Source organism: Triticum aestivum, chromosome 1A (genome assembly GCF_018294505.1).
Source record: "Triticum aestivum cultivar Chinese Spring chromosome 1A, IWGSC CS RefSeq v2.1, whole genome shotgun sequence".
Taxonomy (NCBI): domain Eukaryota; kingdom Viridiplantae; phylum Streptophyta; class Magnoliopsida; order Poales; family Poaceae; genus Triticum; species Triticum aestivum.
The window spans coordinates 192,221,507-192,242,382 of record NC_057794.1 but is presented as its reverse complement, the minus strand read 5'-3'; positions in this window follow the sequence as shown (position 1 = coordinate 192,242,382).

Genomic DNA, 20,876 nt, shown 5'->3' with positions numbered 1-20,876 from the left:
AGGTTGGTTCGTTGGGCCTAGGATTAGGAAGTAGGTTTACGTGGGTTGCGGGGAAGGATGGGCCGTCCTGGGCTATCTCTCTTCTGTCTCTCTCTCATATAGCCTTTAACGGAAAAACAAAGAGAGGAGAAAAATGGAAAAGGAGGGGTTAGAGAAAATATTTGGGCATGCGGTTAAATTTTCCGGACTCATAAACATGAGTTCGTTCCAAGAAAATGCATTTGGCACTGCTTGGAAGGACTGCATTCAAACACATTTGAATGTGATTCAAATAAGTTTGAATTAACAAAACATTTTTGGAGAGTCCAAAAATGTTCAGAAATTTGGTGGAGATCGGTAAAGCGATGAAAGAAAATATGGGCAAAGTTTGAGGACCAAACTTGAAGCGGGAAAAAAAGGCATGTGATTATTTGCAAGTGTGTTATAGGTGATTCTGAAAATGGAATATTTGATATAGCTCCCTAATATCGGGAGGATATGTTATAAAGAGAATCACCATGTGAATTCCCTCGGTTTAAATGGACCAAAGATCCATGCAATTTATTTAGTTGAGTTTTAAAACGGGTTGCATGATGACATGATGCAATGCACATGATGCAAAGATGAAATGCAACGGAACAAAATAAACACACGAAGAAACCCGAAAACCCTGGAAGGCATCTGAGGCTCCGGTCTTGGGGCGTTACAGATGCACAAGAAGATTATCAAAGCTCAGATCAAGATTAGGACTGATAGGATGAATGGCAAGCGATTGAGGAACAAAATACATAGTGAGACCATTTGGGCATTTTATCTTGCGCCCAACAAGATGTTTTAGCATCTGATAACTTCGGCTTTGGAGCCCTAGCAAATAGCCTTGCATGAGGCAAATAGTACTCGTATGAATAGCAGAGTAGTTCTTAGTCTTATGAACATAGCGGTTTGATGATACACGCTCATATTCATATGTTTGAGTATGATTTTCCTACAAAACATTGGCGTTAGGGTGACTCAGGTGAGTCATGTGTCTGTATGAAGCCTTTGGACCATATGAAGCCTTTGGTCTGGGGTTTGTCTTCTTCCCTTGTGGTGTCTGACGACATTCACAAGAAGAATCTCCAAACACCTTTTGGGCACCCAGATTTTCTTCATAGGTGGCCCATTCCCGCAGTTAGTACCAATATACCTGGCAAACACTTCACCATTCTGATTCTTAAATAGTTTATAGTTTGTATCAAAGGATTCATGAATTATAATAGGGTTAGCACAAGTGAAGCCAAATAGGGTGGATGGATCCATTGAAGGTTCCTTTGCAGCAACCCATGTGGTTTTGGGGTACTGCTCAGGCTTCCAGTAAGAACCATCAACATTCATTTTCCCCTCGAACCCAACACCCACTTTCCTAGGGTTTCGGTTCAGAATCTGCTTTTTGAGGACATCACATAGTGTCTGATGCCCTTTGAGACTTTTTTACATCCTTGTCTCAAGCAATGTCTTTAACCTAGCATTTTCATCAGCAATAGCAGTGGCATCCTCAGCAGAGGGGTTAGTTACCACATCAACAGTTGAAGATATTGCAACAGTAGCAGCAGTAGAACATTCAGCAACAGAAGTAGTGTTATCACACTCAAGGCATCTTAGACATGGTGGTTCAAATCCTTCCTGAGCGGGACTGATCTGTTGAGCGTGAAGTGACTCGTTTTCTTTTTGAAGATCTTCATGAACAGCTCTCAATTTCTCAAGTTGTTGCTTCCTTTGAAGATAATTATAGGAAAGCTTTTTATGAGTTGTTGAGAGCGTTTCATGACGACTTTCAAGTTCCTCATACTTAACATGAAGATTTTTTATGTCTTCAATTAAGGACTGAGATCGGGTCATTTCCGCGTCCAACAGGTCATCGCTTTTGTCTATCAGTTTTTGAATATGTTCCATAGCTTTCTGTTGTTCAGTTGCAATTTTAGCAAGTGTTTTGTAGCTGGGTTTGGATTCACAATCAGAGTCATCTTCACTTGATGTTTGAATGTAAGCATCGCGTGAGTTTACCTTGGCACCACGTGCCATGAAGCAGTAGGTGGGAGCAGAGTTGTCCTTATCATTAGCATCAGCATAGGTGACAAAGGCATTGTCTTCGGTGTTGAAGATGGACTTGGCAACGTAGGTTGTAGCTAGAGCCAGACTTGCAATGTCAAAGTCGGACTCCTCCTCAGACTCCACCTCTGCCTCCTCAGAAGCAGACTCCTCCTCTGAATCCATCTAATTGCCAACAAAAGCACGAGCCTTGCCAGATGAGCTCTTCTTGTGTGATGAAGACTTTGATGAAGACTTGGAAGAATACTTTTGAGGATTTTTTCTTCTTCTTGTCATCAGAATCATATTCCTTGCTCTTCTTCTTGTTGTTGTTTTCATTGTCCCACTACGGGCACTCAGAGATGTAGTGACTAGGTTTCTTGCACTTGTGGCATGTTCTCTTCTTGTGATCATGAGTAGAAGCTTCTTGAGCTGGACCGTGAAGACTTTTTGAAGCCTTTCTTCTTGGTGAATTTCTGGAACTTCTTCACAAGCATAGAAAGCTCCTTTCCAATGTATTCAGAATCACCAGAATTGCAGTCAGATTCTTCTTCAGATGAGGAAGCAGCTTTTGCCTTCAAAGCGCGAGTTCGGCCATAGTTGGGACCATAGATATCTCTTTTCTCAGATAGCTGAAACTCATGTGTGTTGAGCCTCTCAAGTATGTCAGACGGATTGAGTGTCTTGAAGTCAGGGCGTTCTTGAATCATCAGGGCTAGGGTGTCAAATGAGCTGTCAAGTGATATCAGGAGTGTCTTGACGATTTCATGCTTGGTGATCTCAGTGGCGCCGAGAGCATGAAGCTCATTTGTGATGTTAGTGGGGCCATTAAACGTGATCTGAACATTCTCATTGTCGTTTCTCTTGAAGCAGTTGAAGAGGTTGCGAAGGACACTGATCCTTTGATCTCTCTGGGTTGAGACGCCTTCATTGACCTTGGAGAGCCAGTCCCAGACTAGCTTCGACGTTTCCAGAGCACTCACACGGCCATACTGTCCTTCGGTCAGATGACCACAAATGATGTTCTTGGCAGTAGAATCTAGTTGAACGAACTTCTTGACATCAGCAGGGGTGACACCTTCACCAGTCTTGGGAACGTCGTTCTTGACGACATACCATAGATCGACATCAATGGCTTCAAGATGCATGTGCATCTTATTCTTCTAGTAGGGGTAATTAGTGCCATCGAAGACAGGGCACGCAGCGAAGACTTTGATTATCCCTGCCGTCGACATAGCTAAAACTCTAGGTGGTTAAACCGAATCACACAGAACAAGGGAGTACCTTGCTCTGATACCAATTGAAAGCGATAGTTATCGACTAGAGGGGGTGAATAGGCGATTTTTATGAACGTCTACAAAACATGGGAGTTTCGAAGACAAACAGTAGAAATGAACCTATTGACATGCAGTGGAAGGTAGACTACACTAGGCAAGCCATAGTCAAGTATTCAATGAAGTGAAAGCATGAAGACTAATAGCAGCTAGGTAGTGATGATTAGGATGGAAGATAGTATGAAGCCAAAGAACAATAGAAGTCACACATTGAAGTCAAATAGGTAACACAGGCAGGCAATGACTTCACGAAGACAGACTGTAAATAAAGAGAGGGAAAAAATAGAACCAGTCGCTTGGTGAGGACAAGGATTTGTTGGACCAGTTCCAGTTGTTGTGACAACTGTACATCTGGTTAGGGAGGCTGAGATTTAACTCAGAAGACCGTGTCTTCACCTTATTCCCCTTGAGCTAAGGACACCCAGTCCTCGCCTAATCACTCAGGTAAGTCTTCAAGGTATACTTCCAAACCTTCACAGACTTCGTTCACCGGCGATCCACAATGACTCCTGGATGGTCAGAACACGACGCCTAACCGGCTGGAGGATTCACAGTCCTCAAGTGTAACAAGTCTTCAGATCACGCGGACAGAAAGACTTCAGTGATGCCAAACACTCTTTGGGCTCTGGGTGTTTTGGGATTTGTCCTCGCAAGGATATCTCTCTCTCTCAAATGCTTCGGAGGTGGGTTGCTCTCAAACGACAAAAGCCGTGCACTAACTCTAAGCAGCCACCAATTTATGGTGTAGGGTGGGCTATTTATAGCCACTAGGCAACCCGGTCTGATTTGTTCGAAATGACACTGGGTCACTAAGGAACTGACACGTGTTCCAACGGTCAGATTTCAAACACACGCGGCAGCTTGACTTGGGCTACAAGTAAAGCTGACTCACCAAGCTCTAGATAAGATTTTCTCTCATTGTCTTTGCTTGAAGACATAGGATTTGGTTGAGCATCACTTTAGTCAGTCCGACTTTGTTCACTTGGACCCCACTTAACAGTACGGTGATTCCTATGACTCAACAAAGAAGAAAATGAAACTACGAAACAACTATGTCTTTGCGCTCCAAAGACTTCATGTGATGTCTTCTCATGTCATAGTCTTCAATGTGAATATCTTCACATACCACCATTATCTTAAATGTCTTCACACATTTTTAGGGGTCATCTACAGTAGGTAAACCGAATCAATGAGGGACTACTATATGTGTTATCCTGCAATTCTCACAAACACATTAGTCCCTCAACCAGGTTTGTCATCAATACTCCAAAACCAACTAGGGGTGGCACTAGATGCACTTACAGAAGATATTTACTTCAAACAAAAGCAAGGAGAAAATTTGAAAGATGCTTGGTATAGAATGTTGAAATCTTATCATGTTTGCACTATAAAAGGGGATATGAAAATTTTACTACGATTCCATCATTGCTTATGAAATAGTGGAGGGAATAGTGGGAGCCCCTCCTCCACAAAAGGGATTTAATTACATTCAAGAGGGAATTCAAATCTTGGAGAAGTTAAGTGATATGCAGAAAAATTTGGTTGAGTTACAAAAGTCTAATGAACCTCTTAAAAAATATTAGTGGGAATCTCAACCGCACGAATACATTGATTACTCTTTCAAATAAGCATCTAGATGCTTTAGATATGCAAATTGCTTCATTTTCAGAAAATAATGGGAAGCGTAAGGAACCTCCAGGGTTTGAGAAAATCCCCAACAAGATTGCAAAAACTAGGCATTACGCCTAGCTAGGGGCGCAAAAATGATAGCGCTAGTTAGGAGGCAACCCAATAGTTATTTTAATTGTCTTGTTTATTTTTTTTGTTTCTTTTGGGTGCACACAATTATGCTACTTTTATGGTTGTGTGTTTTTGTGTTTAAATAGTGTTTGTGCCAAGCAAAGCCTTTGGGATGATTTGGTTGATAGTTGCTTTAATTGTGTGCAAAAACAAAAACTTTTGTGTTCAGTAGTAGAATTGTTAAAATTTGCTGGAGCACGATAAAATTCTGAACTTTTTACAAATGATTGACATACAAATTGCCCATGATTTCCTATTTTTTCATAATTTTTGGAGTAACATAAGTATGGTCATTGTTTGAATTATTACAGGTTGTTTTGTTTTCTATAGATTCTATTTTCGTTGCATTGTTTGCTTGTTTTGATGAATCTATGGATTGTATCAGGGGCTATAAGCCATGGTGAAGTTAGAATATAGTAGGTAAAATGCAATAATAAAATATGAGTGGGTTTACAATAGTACTTAAAGTAGTGATTTGCTTTATTATACTAATGGATCTCACGAAGGTTTTGTTGAGTTTTGTGTGCTAAAGTTTTCAAGTTTTGGGTGAGATCACGATGGATGGAGGAATAAGGAATGGCAAGAGCCTAAACTCGGGGTTGTCAGAGGCACCCCAAGGTAATATTCAAGGACTCCCAAGCATCTAAGCTTGGGGATGCCCCGGAAGGCATCCCCTCTTGCTTCTACCAACTATCGATAATTTTACTTGGAGCTATATTTTTATTCATCACATGATATGAGTTCTGCTTGGAGTGTCATGTATTATACGAGCCTTTTCTTTGTTCGCTTTTTAGTTTGTCACAATCTTCTTTGCTGGACACACCTTTTTTAGAGGGACACACATTATTCGTGATTTGTTAGAATGCTCTATGTGCTTCACTTATATCTTTTAGAGCATGGCGGTGGTTGTACTTTAAAGAAATAGTTGCACTCTCATGCTTCACTTATATATTTTTCAGAGTTGATAATAGTAATGGCAATTAGTATGGCTTATGGATTTGGTCCTAATATGATAGATATTCAAGAGGGGTCTAATAAAAACTTTCATGTGGATAACTGAATATGATATGTTTGATTCCTTGCAATAGTTTTGTGATATAAAGGTGGTAATATGCGGGTTGTGCTAGTAAGAAATTGTGGTTTAGTAGGAATATTTGTGTTAAGGTTTGTGATTCCTGTAGCATGCATGTATGGTCGCCCGTTATGCTAAGAAGTTGGAGCATGATTTATTATTGATTGTCTTCCTTATGAGTGGCGGTCAGGGACGAGCGATGGTCTTTTCCTACCAATCTATCACCCTAGGGGCATGCATAGTGATACGTCCATTTTGCATCATGTTTTCCTACTATTATTTATAATGTTTTTATGCATAATAATACTTTATGGAGTAATTATAATTCCTTTTCTCTCATAATATGCAAGGTTTACACAAAGAGGGAGAATTCTGGCAGCTGGAATTCTGGACCTGAAAAAGCTACGTCATAGTTACCTATTCTAAACATCTCTAAATGAGATAAAAATTTATGGAGAATTGTTTTGGACTATATAAAAAATACTGGAGTAAATAACTACCGGAGGGGGCACCTGATGAGCACAAAACACCAGGGCACGCTAGGCCCCCCAGGCGCGCCATGGTGGGTTGTGCTTAGCCCAGTGATGACCACAAGTATAGGGTGAGGGAGTCCTGGATTAGGGGGTCCTCGGACAGCCGGACTATATACTTTGTCCGGACTATTGTACTATGAAGATACAAGATTGAAGACTTCGTCCCGTGTCCGGGTGGGACTCTCCTTTGGGTGGAAGGCAAGCTTGGCAATTAGGATATGTAGATCTCCTCCCTTGTAACCGACTCTGTGTAACCCTAGCCCCCTCCGGTGTCTATATAAACCGGAGGGTTTAGTCCGTAGGACAACAACAATCATAATCATAGGTTAGCTTCTAGGGTTTAGCCTCTACGATCTCGTGGTAGATCAGCTCTTGTAATACTCATATCATCAAGATCACTCAAGCAGGAAGTAGAGTATTACCTCCATCAAGAGGGCCCGAACCTGGGTAAACATTGTGTCCCCCGCCTCCTGTTACCATCAGCCTTAGACGCGCTGTTCGGGACCCCCTACCCGAGATCCGCCGGTTTTGACACCGACTTTGGTGCTTTCATTGAGAGTTCCACTGTGCCGTCACGATAAGGCCTGATGGCTCGTCTGGTTGTTAAGGACAACATTACCTCTGGGGGAGCCCTGGTTGTAGGCCAAGCTCTCCGACTAGGCGGCTTCGTCATGACCGCCCGTTCGGCCGTCGCACCGATGATGACTTCTCGGGTCATCAAAAACAGCCTCCACATCGACTCGGGATTTACCGAGCAGATGGATCCAATGGAGCTCTCTTCTTTGAACGAGCTCTTGGATTGCATCGCCGCCTTGGGAGTCGCTATGGACTATGATCGGATCAGGCTTAAACCCGGCCGAAGGGAGATTAACTCTCCGCCGGTCACCCATCAGATAGCGGTGGTGGAGGAGCGACACGACGATTCTTCCTCTATTTTAAGGACAAACTATGTCCGGATTCCCGAGCTCTCCGAGCCGGATACCTGTCTACGGGAGGACATGGCCCAATCTTTGAACCTAGAATCGGATAGCGAGCCAGGACTATGGGGCAACGTCCTGGAGCCCAAACTACCAAGCTCGGAAACTCCTCTGCCCCTTGGTCTCAGATCGGGTCAGGGTTTGGACCTAAATCTACCCACCCACCTTCACATAAGTGATCTTTCCCACATTAGACAAGAGCCCCAAGAGACAGTACATCATTTTTGGGCCAGATTCCTCCTTGTAATGAGCAAGGTCAAGGAATGTCGCGAGGAAGACGCAATTTCATTCTTTTGCAAAAATTGCACGAACAAGGGAATCCTCAATGCCATAATTATCCATGACATAGCACACTTCGCTGACTTGGCGGCCTTAGTACAGAAGTACTGCGCGATGGAAAGCAGCTGGAAAACCCAAAAAAAATTCTATGATCCTCTAGCTCTCACTAAACCCTCCATCCAAACTAAAAGGGTGTACTCTCGTAAGTCACCCGGCCCAATTACAAAGAAACCAAAGCCCACTACAGGGCGAGGAACCGTATTGGAGGGATGGCTCAATGGACCATGCAAAATTCACAGTACACCGGATACCATGCCAACACATAGCCTTAGAGCATGTTGGATACTCCAGCAGGTGGCCATGAGCGGCGAGGACCTCCTCATCAACAATACCATAGAGTACCATCCCATGGAAAATAACAATACAGTACTGACAGTCTTCGAGACTTTCTCCTCAAATAATAGGCGCGAGTGAGCACTCCGCAGCCTCGCCGAAGTATGCCACATTGCAACAATAAATCCATGGAATGGCATGGCTATAACCTTCAATGCCAGTGACAAACCTCAATTCCGAACAGCCCGAGCACCAGCCGCTTTGGTCCTTAGTCCAATTGTGGACGGCTTCCGACTTACTAAAGTGCTCATGGACGGTGGCAGCGGATTAAACCTCATCTACGAGGAGACTCTTAGGAAAATGGAAATAGACAAGAGCTGCATTGAGCAAAGCAGCACGACCTTCCGAGGAATAATCCCTAGTCGGGAGGCATGATGTGCAGGAAAGATCACACTAGATGTGGTATTCGGCATGCCGGAGAATTACAGGTCTGAAGAAATTACATTCCAAGTGGCCCCGTTTAGTAGCGGATACCACGCCCTTTTAGGGCAGGAGGCATTCATGATCTTCCGAGCTATACACCATTACGGGTAGATGAAGCTCAAGATGCCCCGGGCCAAATGGAATCATCACTCTAGCAAGTGATCCGGACATAGCACTCCGCATCGAAAATAAAACCGCCGCACTGGCCCTCGAGGCATTATCTGAAGCCCTCGCGGCCGAAGAATTAACTGCGCTGTGCTCCACAGTGGACCGGGATGACATGGCACTCGACAAAAGACCCAAATCCACCTCTTTTAAACCAGCAGACAAAATAGTCAAATTCCAGGTCCACCCAACGGACCCTACAAAAACAGCATCCATCGGGGCACGACTTAACCCCACAACAGACGCCGCACTACGGGAGTTCTTGCATGAGAATTGGGACATCTTCGTCTGGCATCCTTCAGACATGCCAGGAATCCCACACAGGCTGGCCGAGCATAGCCTAAACATTCTAAAGGGATTCAAGCCAGTCAAACAGACTCTTCGGCGTTTCTCAGAGCCTAAGTGACAAGCCATGGGAGAGGAGCTACCCAAGTTACTCGAGGCCGGATTCATTAGAGAAACAAAACACCCGGACTAGCTAGCAAACCTGGTGATGGTACCAAAGAAGGACAAATCCTGGCGCCTATGTGTCGATTTCAAGGACCTTAACAAGGCTTGCCCCAAGGATCCCTTCCCCCTCCCCTGCATCGATCAAATTATAGACGCTACCGCAGGACACGACTCATTGTGTTTCCTCGACGCATACTCCTGATACCATCAAATCAAGGTGGCGGAGTCCGATCAAGCCGCAATGGCATTCATCACTCCATACGGCCCCTTCTATTTTAACTCCATGCCTTTCGGGCTCAAAAACGCCGGTGCAACCTATCAACGTATGATTCAGACATGCCTGGAAGCACAAATCGGCAAAACAGTGGAGGCATACGTAGACGATGTGGTCATTAAAACAAGACATGTCGAATCCTTAATAGACGACTTGAGGCTTACGTTCGCAAATCTCCAAACATATGACATCAAGCTCAATCGGAAAAATGCGTTTTCGGCGTGCCCGCCGAAAAGCTCTTAGGCTTCATCGTTTCCAATAGAGGAATTGAAGCAAATCCAGCTAAAATCCAAGCTCTGTCACAGTTGGCTACCCCAACAGACCTCAAGCAAATCAAGAAAATTAACCGGATGTGTGGCTGCCTTAAGCCGCTTTATCTCCCGACTAGGAGAAAAGGCATTACCTCTTTATCGCGTTCTTCGGCGCACCGAACACTTCGAGTGGACAGATGCGGCCACGGCCGGATTGGAAGAAATAAAAGCCCTCTTGGCCAATAACCCAATCTTGGCCGCGCCAAATATCGGTGAACCAATGCTGTTATATATAGCGGCAACACATCAAGTTGTAAGCGCAGTGCTCGTCATCGAACGAGAGACGGATGGACATAAGTTCCTACTTCAAAAGCCGGTATACTACGTATCCACTGTCCTCACTCCATGCAAATCACGGTACCCACATTATCAAAAGATAGCATACGCGGTCTTCATGGCATCCCGAAAACTATGACACTACTTTCAAGAGTGTTCAATTACGATGGCCTCTGAAGTACCACTCAACGACATAATAAATAACCGCGATGCCATGGGCCGGACTTCCATATGGGCTATTGAGCTCCTCCCATTCGACATAACATACAAACCTCGGCGAGCCATTAAGTCGCAAGTACTGGCTAATTTCGTTGTCGAATGGACAGAAGCCGAACTCCCTAAAGAGTATGGCGCATACTCGAATTGGATCATGCGCTTCGATGGCTCTAAGATGCTGGCTGGTCTGGGGGCAGGTGTCGTCCTGACATCCCCCACTGGAGATACAGTACAATACATACTCCAAATATTATACACAGACTCCAACAATGCAGCAGAATATGAGGCCCTATTGCATGGTATCTGGATGGCAGTCTCCATGGGCATTCAATGCCTAGAGGTGCGTGGGGATTCGAACCTTGCAATATCTCAAATAAATGGAGACTTTGACGCCAAGGACCCAAAAATGGCGGCTTACCGCAATGCCGTCCTCAAAATGTCAGCTCGGTTCGAGGGGCTCTAATTCCACCATGTGGTCCGAGAAAACAATCAAGCGGCGGATATCCTCGCCCGCATCGGCGCTAAGCGCGACCCTGTCCCACCTAATATCTTCTTGGAAAGGCTGTTTAAGCCATCCGTGGTATGGGAAGGGGAGACCGGCAACAGCAGTTCGGATCCTGCCACAACACCAGATCCTGAGCACTCTGACGTAATCGGAGGCTCCGCCACCGAAATAACACCTTCGGCCCACGTGATTATGGTTGTCATCGCCCCGTGGACAGAACCCTTCTTGGCTTACCTAAATAGGCAAGAACTCCCTGAGGACCCAAACAAGGCACATTGTATTGTGCGGAGGTCTAAAGCCTACAAGGTCCACGGGGGAGAGCATTATAAGAAAAGCGCTGCCGGAGTACTTCAAAGGTGTATCTCCGAAGAGGAAGCATGGCAACTTTTGGCAGAAATTCATGCCGGACTTGGTGGCCATCACGCCACAGCTCAGGCCCTTGTAAGCAAGGCCTTCCGTACAGGTTTCTACTGGCCAACAGCCCGAGCAGACGCACAGGACCTCGTCCAACATTGCGTCAGTTCAGACATGCACATTAGTTTATATAATAAAGTGGTCTTGCCAGAGCTACAGACCAGTATGTAAAGGATATATGGGTAGGAAAATCTGATAATTATGTATATCAGTAGCCCCTGAGAATTGAAACAGTTGGCACAACTGATTTAAGGATCATTATATGCGTAGGTTCTTACGCAGAAGAATACCCAGTTATCTCAAGAGCTGGAGGAGTGCAAAGCCCAGCTACGGGCCGCAGTTGCCGAAATGAAGGAGTCCAAGAAGGCCCCATCTGGTAACACTTGTTCTGATCAAAAAGAATGAAATGTCATGTACCAGTTAGTATTCGGCATGCATGCAAATCTAACAATAGATTCTGCAGATGACCCTGGAGTGAATCCGAAGGTTGTGCGAGGGGATGAGTAACATGCTCAACGATAGTTAGAGGCTAGCGAGCGCGTGCTTACGCGGGTTAGGCAGGAGAGAAACAATCTCCAAGATGCCAATACCCGGCTGGGTGTTGAACTGAAGATGTTCGGGCCCAGCTAGCGGACTCCGTAAAGGAGAATAAGGATCTTCGACGCGGCATTTTTAGTAAGTGCTTGAACGAACTTTTATAGAGTTCGGCGAAGAAAGTGGCTAACAAAGTTATATCTGTAGGTATGCTGACGGGTCATCCCAGAGAGGAGATGCCCGGGTCTGCGGGTAATCTTCTGCCAGAGCTCTCACAACTGCACGAACAAGTTCGGCAGGTGATGTAGGGCATTACCCAGGCCTTGTGTCCATCCGCCTCCCTGCCAGGAGGCATGGTGGAGCTCGTAGAGATGCTCAAGGGAGCGCGGAGACACTTCCGATTATGGAAGATATCTGCCTGCCGACAAGGTGCAAGGGAAGCCTGGGCCATGGTGAAGACTCGATATACCAAGGCTGACCTGAACCACATGGCCGAGGTCGGACCTGTGGGTTCTGGTGGGAATGAGATCCCTGTTAGTCTAGTGTATGACCAGGTAAAGTTAGCCGCAAAGTATTCCCAACAGGATTGTAGGCTAGACAGCCTGTTGGATGGTATAGAAGAAGAATTTAGTCAGTCTAAGTGACTGTGTACTTCAAGTGACATATATTGTCCCTAGCCGGATTGTAAATCATTTGTCATGGCCTTTTCACTTCGACCGAGTGTATCCAAATACCCGCTCACTTATGTAAAAACCAGGGTACACGTGGAAACTAGACGTAGGGGTCATAAGTGCTTGAACAGACAAGTACCCTACTAGCTATGTTATATTACATGGATAGTAAGAAACATCTTCCAGGGAGAATAGTTCCGTTAAGGGTTCCTTTCCATGGGTACGCATGCATTAATGTGCATGTCTGAACTGTGAAAAGAGACGCAGGATATAAACATCTGGGGGCATGTATTGCAATAAGTAAAAGTCATCTTTTATTCACGACCGAATATTCCCTTAAGAACGCTAGCTTTCGGCTTCACCCAATCTGAGGTACACATCCGGCTGACCCGGCAGTAACAATCACAGAGGTGCTCCCCTTATGCCCTAGACGAATTAACGGGAACGTAGGGCATAAACACAAGAGCCAGGCAACCCAGCTTGGCCAAAACTTAAGTCATATCGATGCATATAATGGCGAAGAAAAGGTACATGTGGAAAAGTAACACATGTGTAGGGGGCATAGAGCTCGGAAAGTAATTATATTAAGCCTCTGTATAAAAAGCCCCCAGGTATAATGAGCACGCAAGGCGCATCAAGATTGTGTAGTCAAGACACATTTTAACCTTTTAAGGCTGTGAAGGAAAAAGGGAAGAAAGAAAGAAAGACAGATAATGGATATATATAAAAAGGCGGAGGTAAGGAGACGAACACAGAGTCCGACACTAGGCGTAGAACCTTCGGAGTCTGGCCACGTTCCATGGGTTTGGCTCGAGTCGATTGTTCGATGCATCCCGCAGACGGTACGCTCCACCGGTTAGAACTTTGTCAATGACGAAGGGACATTCCCCTTTGGGCTTGAGCTTGTCCTTTTTCTTCTCTGGTAGGCATAGAACGAGTTCACCAACGTTATAAGTTTTGGCCCGTACTTCTCTGCTTTGGTACCGTCGAGCCTGTTGCTGATAGAATGCGGAGCGGGCTTTTGCAACGTCACGCTCCTCCTCCAGGGCATCTAAACTGTCCTGCCGATCAAGCTCAGCTTCTTTCTCTTCGCACATGCGCACTCGAGTGAGTCATGAATGATGTCGCAGGGCAGTTGTAAGTGCATCTAGTGCCACCCCAAGTTGGTTTTGGAGTATTGATGACAAACCTGGTTGAGGGACTAATGTGTTTGTGAGAATTGTAGGATAACACAGGTAGTAGTCCCTCATTGATTCGGTTTACCTACCGGAGATGACCCCTAAAAATGTATGAAGACATTGAAGACAAAGGTGGTATGTGAAGATATTCACATTGAAGACTATGATAAGGGAAGACATCGCGTGAAGACTATGGAGCGCGGAGACTTAGTTGTTTTGTTGTTTCCTTCTCTTCTTTGTTGAGTCATAGGAACCACCGTACTATTAGGTGGGGTCCCAGTGAACAAAGTCAGAGTGACTGAAGTGATTCTTAACCAAAATCCTATGTCTTCGAGTGAAGACAATGAGAGCAAATCTTATCCAGAGATGGATGAGTCAGCTTTATTTGTAGCCCAAGTAAAGTTGTCGCGTGTGTTTGAAATGTGACCATTGGAACACGTGTCAGTTCCTTAGTGACCCAGGGTCATTTCGGACAAATCAGATTGGGTTGCCTAGTGGCTATAAATAGCCCACCCCCTACACCATAAATTGGTGGCTGCTCAGAGTTAGTGCATGGCTTTTGTCATTTGAGAGCAACCCACCTCCGAAGCCTTTGAGAGAGAAATCCTTGCAAGGACAAAGCCCTAAACACCCAGAGCCAAAGAGTGTTAGGCATCACTGAAGTCTTCCTGTTTGTGTGATTTGAAGACTAGTTACACTTGAGGACGGTGAATCCTCCAGCCGGTTAGGCGTCGCGTTCTGAGCATCCAAGAGTCATTGTGGATCACCGGTGAACGAAGTCTATGAAGGTTTGGAAGTCTACCTTGAAGACTTACCTAAGTGATTGGGCGAGGACTGTGTGTCCTTAGCTCAAGGGGAATAAGGTGAAGACACGGTCTTCTAAGTTAAATCTCAGCCTCCCTAACCAGACGTATAGTTGTCACAGCAACTGGAACTGGTCCAACAAATCATTGTCTTCAACAAGCAACTGGTTCTATCCATCCCTTCTCTTTATTTACAGTTCGTACTTGTGAAGTCATTGCCTGTTTGCATTATCTTTTTGTCTTCACTGTGTGACTGTTTGTTCTGATTGGCTTCATACTATCTTCCATCCTGATCCGTACTGCCTAGCTACTATTAGTCTTCGTGCTTTCACTTCATTGAATACTTGACTATGGCTTGCCTAGTGTAGTCTACCTTCCGCTGCATGTTTACAGGTTCATTTCTATCGTTTGTCTCCGAAACTTCCATGTTTTGAAGACTTTCATAAAAATCGCCTATTCACCCCCCCTCTAGTCTATAACTACCACTTTCAATTGGTGTCAGAGAAAGGTACTCCCTTGTTCTGTGTGATTCGGTTTAACCACCTGGAATTTTAGCTATGTCGACTGCAGGGATAATCAAAGTCTCCGCTGCGTGCCCCGTCTTTGATGGAACTGAATATCCCTACTGGAAGAATAAGATGCGTATGCATCTTGAAGCCATTGATGTTGACCTCTAGTATGTTGTCAAGAATGGCGTTCCCAAGACTGGTGAAGGTGTCACCCTGCTAATGTCAAGAAGTTCATTCAACTGGATTCTACTGCCAAGAACATCATCTATGGTCATCTGACCAAAGGACAGTATGGCCGTGTGAGTGCTTTGGAAACATCGAAGCTAGTCTGGGACTAGCTCTCCAAGGTCAACGAAGGCGTCTCAACCCAGAGAGATCAAAGGATCAGTGTCCTTCGCAACCTCTTCAACCGCTTCAAGAGAAACGGCAATGAGAATGTTCAGCTCATATTTGATCGCCTCACTGACATCACAAATGAGCTTCAAGCTCTCGGCGCTACTGAGATCACCAATCATGAAATCGTCAAGACACTCTTGAGATCACTTGATAGCTCGTTTGACACCCTAGCCCTGATGATTCAAGAATGCCCTGACTTCAAGACACTCGATCCATCTGACATACTGGAAAGGCTCAACACACATGAGTTTCAGCTTTCTGAGAAAAGAGATATCTACGGTCCCAACTATGGCCAAACTCGCGCTTTGAAGGCAAAAGTTGTTTCCTCATCTGAAGAAGAATCTGACTGCAGTTCTGATGATCCTGAAGATGTTGGAAAGGAGCTTGCTATGCTAGTGAAGAAGTTCCAGAAGTTCACTAGGAAGAAAGGCTTCATAAAGTCTTCACAATCCAGCTCAAGGAATGATGAAGCTTCTACTCATGACTACAAGAAGAGAACATGCCACAAGTGCAAGAAACCTGGTCACTACATCTCTGAGTGTCCACGGTGGGACAATGAGAACAAGAAGAAGAAGAAGAAGAAGAAGAAGAAGAAGAAGAAGAAGAAGAAGAAGAAGAAGAAGAAGAAGAAGAAGAAGAAGAAGAAGAAGAAGAAGAAGAAGAAGAAGAAGAAGAAGAGCAAGGAATATGATTATGATGACAAGGAGAAAAAGAAATACTCAAAGTCTTCTTCCAAGTCTTCCTCAAAGTCTTCATCATACAAGAAGAGCTCATCTGGCAAGGCTCGTGCGTTTGTTGGCAAGGAAATGGATTCAGAGGAGGAGTCTGCTTCTGAGGAGGCGGAGGTGGAGTCCGAGGAGGAGTCTGACTCTGGCGTCGCAAGTCTGGCTACAGCCTACGTTGCCAAGTCCATCTTCAACACTGAAGACAATGACTTCGTCACCAACGCTGATGCTAATGACAAGGACGACTCCGCTCCCACCTATTGCTTCATGGAACGTGGTGCCAAGGTAAACTCATGCAATGCTCACTATCAAATATCCAGTGAAGATGACTCTGATTGTGATTCCAAACCCAGCTACAAAACACTTGCTAAAATTGCAACTGAACAGCAGAGAGCTATGGAACATATTCAAAAACTGTTAGACAAAAGAGATGACTTGTTGGACGCGGAAATGACTCGATCTCAGTCCTTAACTGAAGACATAAAAAATCTTCATGTTAAGTATGAGGAACTGGAAAGTCGTCATGAAACGTCTCAACAACTCATGAAAAGCTTTCCTATGATTATCTTCAAAGGAAGCAAGAACTTGAGAAATTGAGAGCAATTCATGAAGATCTTCAAAAGGAAAATGAGTCACTTCACGCTCAACAGATCAGTCCCACTCTGGAAGGATTTGAACCACCATGTCTAAAATGCCTTGAGCGTGATAATGCTACTTCTATTGCTGAATGTACTATTGCTGCCACTGTTGCAATATCTTCAATTGTTGATGTGGTAACTAACCCCTCTGCTGAGGATGCCACTGCTATTGCTGATGAAAATGCTAGGTTGAAGACATTGCTTGAAACAGGGATGTACAAAAGTCTCAAAGGGCATCAGACACTATGTGATGTCCTCAAAAGGCAGATTCTGAACCGAAACCCTAGGAAAGAGGGTGTTGGGTTCGAAAGGAAAATGAATGCTGATGGCTCTTACTGGAAGCCTGAGCAGTGATACGTCTCCAACATATCTATAATTTTTTATTGCTCCATGCTATATTATCTACTGTTTTGGACATTATTGGGCTTTATTATCCACTTTTATATTATTTTTGGGACTAACCTATTAACCGGAGGCCCAGCCCAGAATTGCTGTTTTTTGCATGTTTTAGGGTTTGAAAGAAAAGGAATATCAAACGGAGTCCAAATGGAATGAAACCTTCGGGAACGTGACTTTCTCACCAAATTCAACTCAGGAGATTTGGACCCTACATCAAGCCAACTAACAGGAGGCCACGAGGTAGGGGGGCGCGCCTGCCCCCCCCCCCCCCGGGCGTGTCCTCCACCCTCGTGGGCCCTCTGTTGCTCCACCGACGTACTTCTTCCTCCTATATATATCCACGTACCCCCAAACGATAAGAACAGGAGCCAAAACCCTAATTCCACCGCCGTAACTTTCTGTATCCACGAGATCCCATCTTGGGGCCTGTTCCGAAGCTCCGCCAGAGGGGGCATCAATCACGGAGGGCTTCTACATCAACACCATAGCCCCTCCGATGAAGTGTGAGTAGTTTACTTCAGACCTACGGGTCCATAGTTAGTAGCTAGATGGCTTCTTCTCTCTTTTTGGATATCAATGCAATGTTCTCCCCCTATATTTTGGAGATCTATTCGATGTAATCTTATTTTTGCGGTGTGTTTGTAGAGACCGATGAATTGTGGGTTTATGATCAAGTCTATCTATGAATAATATTTGAATCTTCTGTGAATTCTTTTATGTATGATTGGTTATCTTTGCAAGTCTCTTCGAATTATCAGTTTGGTTTGGCCTACTAGATTGATCTTTCTTGCAATGGGAGAAGTGCTTAGCTTTGGGTTCAATCTTGCGGTGTCCTTTCCCGGTGACAGTAAGGGCAGCAAGGCACGTATTGTATTGTTGCCATCGAGGATAACAAGATGGGGTTTTCTTCATATTGCATGAGTCTATCTCTCTACATCATGTCATCTTGCTTAAGGTGTTACTCTGTTTTTAACTTAATACTCTAGATGCATGCTGGATAGCGGTTGATGAGTGGAGTAATAGTAGTAGATGCAGGCAGGAGTCGGTCTACTTGTCTCGGACGTGATGCCTATATACATGATCATACCTAGATATTCTCATAACTATTCTCAATTTTGTCAATTGCTCAACAGTAATTTGTTCACCCACCGTAGAATACTTATGCTCTCGAGAGAAGACACTAGTGAAACCTATGGCCCCCGGGTCTATCTTTATCATATTAATCTCCTACTACTTAGTTATTTGCTTTGCTATTTACGTTGCCTTTATTTTACTTTGCATCTTTATCATAAAAATACCAAAAATATTATCTTATCATATCTATCAGATCTCACTCTCGTAAGTGGCCCTATAGGGATTGACAACCCCTATTTGCGTTGGTTGCGAGGATTTATTTGTTTTGTGCAGGTACAAGGGACTCGTGCGTAGCCTCCTATTGGATTGATACCTTTGTTCTCAAAAACTGAGGGAAATACTTATGCTACTTTGCTGCATCATCCCTTCCTCTTCGGGGAAAACGAACGCAGTGCTAAAAGAGGTAGCAAGAAGTACCCCAAAACCACATGGGTTGATGCAAAGGAACCTTCAGTGGATCCATCCACCCTATCTGGCTTCACTTGTGCTAACTCTATTGTCATTGATGAATCCTTTGATGCAAACTATAAACTGTTTAAGAATCAGAATGGTGAAGTTTTTGCCAGGTATATTGGTACTAACTGCAGGCATGGGCCACCTATGAAGACAGTCTGGGTGCTGAAAAGGTGTCTGGAGAATCTTCCTGTGAATGTCGTCATGACACCACAAGGGAAGAAGACAAACCCCGGACCACAGGCTTCATATGGTCCAAAGGCTTCATACAGACAGAGGACTCACCCGAGTCGCACTAACACAAATGTATTGCAGGGAAACCATACTTAGGCCTATGAATATGAGCGTGTTTCATCAAACCGCCATGTTCATAAGACCAAGAAATACTCTGCTTATTCTTATTAGTATTATTCACCTCATGCAAAACTATTTGCCAGGGATTCGACGCCAAAGTTCTCAGATGATGCACTTGGACTCATTGCTTCTAATCCACCCCTGAAGGTGTGGGTGGTTAAGAAGAATTAACTCTCTTTTGCAGGGAAAGGTCTCCAGCCAAAAATCAAATGCGTCTGAAGCTATTGCTGGGGACCTAAAACATCTTGTGGGGCACAAGATAAAATGCCCAAATGATCTTATTATATATTTCATTTCTAAGTCACTTAACAAGCATCCTATCAGTTCTAACCTGGGTCTGAGCTTTCATAATTCACTTGCTCGTCAAATGCTTATGCTTCACAATACTCTTCGTGAAGCGTATCCGACTAACTGTTCTGTAGGGTATGACACCAGCTGCTTCAGAATGGATTATCGATAGTGGATGCACTAATCATATGACTGGTGATCAAAGTCTTCTCATGGCCTCAACCTTACGTCCATCTGAGAAGAGTCACATCACATTTGCTGACACTGGTAAAAGCAAGGTATTGGGTCTAGGTAGAGTTGCAATCTCAAAGGAACAACACATGGATAAAGTGATGCTTGTTGAATCCCTTGGCTTCAACTTAATGTCTGTATCAATGCTTTGCGATTTGAACATGATTGTGATATTTGGAAAATATCGTTGCCTTGTTCTAATGGAATCTGACAAGTCTCTAGTCTTTGAAGGGTATCGGAAAGATGATTTGTACATGGTAGATTTCTCAGCAGGACCACAGCTTGACATATGTCTTCTTGCAAAAGCTTCAAAGTGCTGGCTCTGGCATCGGAGGCTAGGGCGTGCTGGCATGAGGAACTTGCATACTCTCGCAAAGAAGAAGCACGTCATAGGAATCGAGGGTGTCAAGTTCAAGAAGGATCACTTATGCGGTGCCTGCGAAGATGGAAAGATGACGAGGGCCAAGCATCCCTACTCACTACTCTACTCTAACTACTACTGCTTGTCTCTATGGCTTCATCATTGTTGATGATTATTCAAGATATACATGGGTACACATAATCCTCTACAAGACTAAAGTGCAGGATGTCTTCAGACGCTTCGCCAATCGAGCCATGAACAACTATGGCGTCAAGATCAAGCACATCAGAAGTGACAATGGCACTGAAATCAAGAACACCGGCCTCGACACTTATCTTGATACATTGGGCATCACTCATGAGTTCTCAGCTCCGTACACGTCGCAGAAGAATGGCATCATGGAACGCAAGAACAAAACACTCATTGAGATGGCTCGGACGATGCTCGATGAATAGAAGACACCAAGAAATTTCTGGCCTGAAGCTATTGATACTACATGCCATGTCATCAACCGTGTTTATCTTCACAAGCTTCTGAAGAAAACATCCTATGAACTCCTCACTGGTAATAAGCCAAATGTTAGTTACTTTAGAGTATTTGGTGCTAGGTGCTGGATCAAGGATTCACATCACACTTCAAAATTTTCACCGAAAGCACATGGAGGTTTTATGCTTGGTTACGGAAAGGATTCGCACTCCTACATAGTCTTCAACCTCTTTCACTATAAAGTGGTT